Source organism: Lepidochelys olivacea (assembly GCF_965140295.1).
Source record: "Lepidochelys olivacea isolate rLepOli2 genome assembly, chromosome: 4".
Taxonomy (NCBI): Eukaryota; Metazoa; Chordata; order Testudines; family Cheloniidae; genus Lepidochelys; species Lepidochelys olivacea.
Genome location: NC_140414.1, coordinates 142592807 through 142598806, shown reverse-complemented (window position 1 = coordinate 142598806; position 6000 = coordinate 142592807).

Sequence of the window (6000 nt, the reverse complement as noted above, 5' to 3'; positions counted from 1 at the left end):
TATGGGTGGGTCTAAAATGTGGGGCAGCCATAGCTGTTTTGGTTAGTGTGCAGTTCCACAGCATGATTATCTGTATTAACCATCAAGAAGCGTTCACTTGAAAAGCAATGTGTGGTTTAGAAGCATTAAAAATAGACGTACTTCCTTTACGCCTTCTAGCTAATCTGTATTCAAGCCAAGCAATGGACGTGCTGCCAAAAACAATCATTTACGTTCTTCTTTTAAACAAAGAAAAAAGTATTTTTGCGCTACTACTGAGTCGTCATCTAATGCAGACATTTTTTTTTACATCAAGTGCTCCAGGCAATAGGATTCATACTTGCCTAAAATAGCTTTGATGCCTAAATGCCATTTAATACAATTTGTGGTTGTAATAGTTAAAAATGCAACTTTGTAACTTCAAAAGAACTTGGTTTCATTTAACTTGCACAGCAGTGTGATTGTTTTTGAGGCTGGGAGTCTGATTCCAAAATTCTAAGTAATTTTGAATTTATTATTATTCGTTCCTTTACTTAAGTGTTTATGTTTAAAATTGTGGTTACAGATATAGACTGTAATGTCCCATAAGCAGTGTAAGCTGTTAATTTCTGGCCATGACGACATCTATTAAGGCTACATAAAGCAAAGCTTCCCAATAGTTTCAGGGCCCAAATTTTGGGCTCTATGCCATTGATCACTCAGCAATTTTCATAATTTATTTAAATGGAGAGTTCGCTTTAACAATCAATAGCCTGATATAGCCCTTTGATTTTGTTGGTGTGTATTTAAAAAACAATGTCTTACAACTCTTAATAGGGTATGTTTAAATTTAAGTAACTCTGAAACTGACTATAACCAAAAATTAAACCAATTAAGTTATTTTCATTGTCCAAGATAAGTGATCTGTAGAAAGGAAGTATAACTTGTCATCTCTAGTGAAGTCAAGGAAGCAATGACAATTTACACCAACTGGTGATCTACCCCATAAATGATGAAAATGAAATCTGTGTGTCTATATCAATCCATTTCCTATTTTACAGTCTAAGATGTTACTAACCTAGATTTACTCTTGACGGTATTCCAAAAATTCTGCTTAAAGGAACTCCATCCATTTAAAATGTGAATAATTAAAAAAAAAAATTAAGCTTCAGGCCTTACACCTGCCCTCGAGGTGCTTTACCATTTTGTGTGTATTTAAACTATCCTGTTTAGTTTCTTAGTTTAAAGTGCTTTCCCCTCCCGTGTTGCTGCATCCTACAAACATACAGACAGTGAAACTGACTATATAAAGTGCTGCAGGAAGTAAACAGTTACAGAAATCTTTGCTGTTTACATTTTTGCTTTTGATACAAGTGTCAGGCATTGTGGGGGAGTTTTTTGTTCGTTTTTTACAGTTGATGTCCCCCTTGAAGTGACACCTCGATATGCATTGGGTCAAGTTCCCACCTGAAAATGGATGCAGCAATCATTGTATTCAATAGGAGCTGAGAGAACAGAGGTGCTCCTAAGTACCTAAGACAGAATTGAGCTAATTGGATATGGTGCAGATCTAAAGTGAAACTGTGATGCCAGATCCTGCAAAACAAGATTTTGGGGCTGGTTATCTTGGCTTCCTCATCTTTCTGAGGCCTGTTTTTATTGTATCCTATTTTACCAACTATCACAGTGACATGGAATTGTAGAGTTTTCGGATTAAATATGTACAGTTACAGCCACTTAGCTTGGGAATCCAATGCATCCCCACTACATGTACCCCTAATCTAATACTAGTGTCTAAGTGCAGCCTATAGAAAAGAGAAAATTAAAGAATGGACTTTCACCTTGGGTTAGGGGAGAAAGATCCGACAAAATGTTCTCAACAAACCGCAATGTGGTGTGTTGGCAAGTGAACCGCTGTCAGACTTTGACGTTGTTTTGTACCGAGCACCTTGATGTGAGTTAGTTATTTTGCTCTTCTTGCACTCACTGTTAGCAGACTGCCAGCAGCTGTTAAGTCTCCTCAGCAAGATGAAAGGCACCATTGCCAAGTACGAAGATGTTTCAAAACCACATCCCAGCATATGATTCTTCTTCGTCTTAGATGAGTATTTAGCTGATCTAAAAACTGCTCGAGTTGTTCTGTGACTGTACTGCTTTTCTTCATTGCAAGTCCTTGTGAACCTGCTGATAAGGAGCCTTGGGCTGCTGCAAGCATCGTTTTACATGGAAGATGTCTTTCCTGTTTAGGTTTTTGCTCGCCATTTTCAATGCATTCTTTCTGCTCCACATAAAAACGCAGTGTTATATGGCTCTCGGCTCTCCCTGATGATGTTTGTGAAGGTACCAGGTAAAGTCTGTTTCCTCCTCTATCTTAATTTAGTATAATCTGGCAAGGAAAACAAGTATTTTTACACACAAATGTTTTAATATAAGAATAGAAGTAGCAATTTTTGTTTGTTTTTTTTAATAACTAAATAAATTAGAATCTTGTTTTAGGTCATCAGATGTCATTGCTAATAATGTAGTGTTCTTCCAGTTATTTATCACTTTTACAGCTGGGTTGTTCTTTAAGTTGCACTAGTATATAAAATACACATGACATCATTTTGGACTTGATCTGGTTGTCTGAACATTGAGCTTTATAATACCTTCAGTAAAGGCAAATCTTAGATAAGGACCATCCTTTATTATTCCTAGATGATGCATTACCAAGTTCTAAAATAACTAAACAAACTCCACAGTAACTCCTTAGCTAGATCAAGCTGCCTCCAGCAATAGTAAAAGCCAGCCCATAGTTGGAGCCAAAGCTAATAGGAACGAAGAACAGATTGCTGACAACAGGACCCAGGTAATTTGAAGTTTTAAATTCAGCTTTTGCACAAGAACAGCTGGTGACTTCTTTTCAGAGTAAGGGAAAAATTTTCTACCGCTGCCCAAAATAAGGTTGAAAAATCAGCTACCCGCCTTGTGCAGTTGCAGCTTTTGTACTGGGATCTATATTGTTATCATTATGAAGGAAATAGCCATATTAGGCTAATTTGACTTCACCCACAAGAAGCAGCATAATATAAACTTCTTTTTCTTTTCTGGATGAGAGACTATGCCAGACAAAATAAGTGGGAAGTAACTTTCCTTTAGGCTACATGTAAGTGGTAATATGTAATTTACATACAGTATATTTCTCAAATATTTGAACTCCAGTTGATACATTAGACCGTAATAATGAGAAGCATTAAAGCTCTCAAGAGCATACTAATGGCAGAGAAATGGAGCCATTGGCATCTATCATGTCGATAACCTGTATATTTAAAGACCCCTTCCCCCTTATAGCAGCTGCTTACAGGATATAGTGAGTTATGGCTCAGATGGAGACCCTGTATTCTATTGTGTCAATCATCCATGAATATAGACGTGCCTCAAAGGACTTGATAGTGGCTGTCTTTATTAAAATACTAAAAACATCTTAGTTAAAATAACAGCTACAACAAGGAAATGTGATGTTCAAGCCTGTACTCTTGCCATGGTGTGTAACCCATGCGGTTGTTCCTACTCTGTCTCTAATGTTTCCTTAAGCCTAACTATGGGCCAAATGTTGCCTTTGTCTGGAGATACAAAACTAGGAGTCAACCATATCCATGTATCTGAGGCCAGAATTTGGCCACTGGCTGTTTTCCACGAGTATATCCTGCAGCAGTGAGTTCCACAGGCTAGTTATTTTTTCCCATTTTATATGTTCTATAAATTTGTTGCCTTTTTAATTCCATTGTATCCTTTCACTTGCCTAATACAGAGCAGGGCAAAGAGGAACAGCAAACTGACCACCCCTTTTGTTGTTTGACTCATCCATTTATACCCCTGCCACAACATGATGGTTCTCTACAAATACCCTTCAGTGTTTTGTCTAGTCCAAGGCTTCCTATAACAGGTGGCACAAGGATCTTCTACTTTGTATAAATAAATATTCAGTGGGCCATTGTAGAACAGCATCAACAAGAAAGTTTGAGACACACACTAGAATATCCAATAGGCTGGTGAGTTAGGGGCCTAAACTGGGGTGTGGGAGATTTGAAATTCAAATCCCTGCTCCGAATCAGGCAAAGTGAGGATTTGAACTCTAGCCTTCTACATTCCTAGGCGACCACTCTAACCACTGTGCTCTTGGGAGCGATGCCACCTATTGGGTAGGTTGTGTATTCACAGCACAGCTGATCAGACCCTGCAGGCATGATAGGTGGGGGGAATGCCTAGCTTGTGACTCCCACCAAGCAGCTTGGTGGTGTCAGGATCGTGGCAGCTTTGTGCAGAAATGGAGGTGCTGAGGGAACGTTGCCAGTGGAAACACAGGCACCCAAATTCCGGAGTCGGGCAGCACTTGAGCAGTAGTTTTGTGCATGGCCGTAGCACCTAAATGTTGGACGTGAGCTCCTAAGTCCTGCTTGTGAATCTAGCCCCTTGCTGTAAGCTGCTTGTTTCAGAGGGAGAGCAGAAGCTGACTGCACAGGGCTATTACCTTGTCACATATCGCTAACGAAGATCTGGCCTGGCGAGTACTCACTTGACAGACTGTCAGTGAACAAACCTGTCCATAGCATACACACGTACCTCTTGCGTACCAAAAGGTAGCTGGTATTTTGTCTCCTATGGGACCACTCCTTGTAGTAGCCATTGTTCCTCCATTTTCCTTCATCCCTTATTTTTCATGTGTAATAGCATCTAGCGCTTCCAAGTAGGCTATGTATCCAAGTAGGATAATGGGATATCTTTCAACGGTGATAGTGGGGAATTCAAGGGTGTTTTGTCCAAGTAGAAGGCAGTGCTGATTGGGTTGGGAGTGCTTGTGGTCCCCTCACCCCTTGCTCCTTTCCTTCTGAGATTTGGTGTGCTCTATTTGTAAATGAAGGACGTTGACTGTGTTCTAAGAGGGGGCAAAAAAGTCAAGTTAAGCTTGTGAATTTAAATACAAAAATGGTGGGTAAATGTTTTTCAACTCCTTTAACTTTTCCCCATGCGTATACTTAGCAATAGGATCTTTTAATTTATGCGGGATGTGTGATACCACGTGTGTGTCTAAACTCACAGAGAAATGTACATTCTTCTGCGAATGAACTCCCAAATCCTACCACTTACACGGGAAAACGTAAGCTGGTGTTGGAGTGCTAAAAAAGTCTTTATCCAAATATTCTGTTCAAGAGGATCGTAAGCCCCTAGCCACTGTGTTAAACTCTCTGAAGTAAGCTGCGTTTTTGTCATCCTCCACTCCGAATCAGTGATATGCTGAAGAGGGTAAAGGGGTCTCACTGGATCCTGGAGTTAAAACTCTTCTACTGACCTGAAGGGGTGGGGACTGGGTTGGGTTCCCTGTCTCTCAAGGAGCTTGCTCCCCTGCATTGAAATGACTCAATTTACCTCTATGTGGATTGTATCTTGGGGCTCATAGAAATACACATGAAGAGCAGGATTTGAGCCTTTTGGAATGGACCAAATTGAAGGTGGAGGGTTTTTTTTAAGAAAAGAAAAAACCTCTCCACTTCAGTACCCAGCTTTAGATGACAGATGCTGAACATGAATTGGAATTCATTTGCAAATTGGATACTATTAATTTAGGCTTAAATAGAGACTGGGAGTGGCTAAGTCATTATGCAAGGTAGCCTATTTCCCCTTGTTTTTTCCTACCCCCCCCCAGATGTTCTGGTTTAACTTGGATTTAAACTTGGAGAGTGGTCAGTTTGGATGAGCTATTACCAGCAGGAGAGTGAGTTTGTGTGTGTATGGGGGTGGGGGCGGGGTGTGAGAAGGCCCACCTTGATTATCATGCACATTGTAGGGAGAGTGGTCACTTTGGATGAGCTATTACCAGCAGGATAGTGAGTGTGTGTGTGTGGTTTTTGGGAGGAGGGTGAGGGGGTGAGAGAACCTGGATTTGTGCAGGAAATGGCCCAACTTGATTATCATGCACATTGTGTAAAGAGTTGTCACTTTGGATGGGCTATTACCAGCAGGAGAGTGAATTTGTGTGGGGGGGTGGAGGGTGAGAAAACCTGG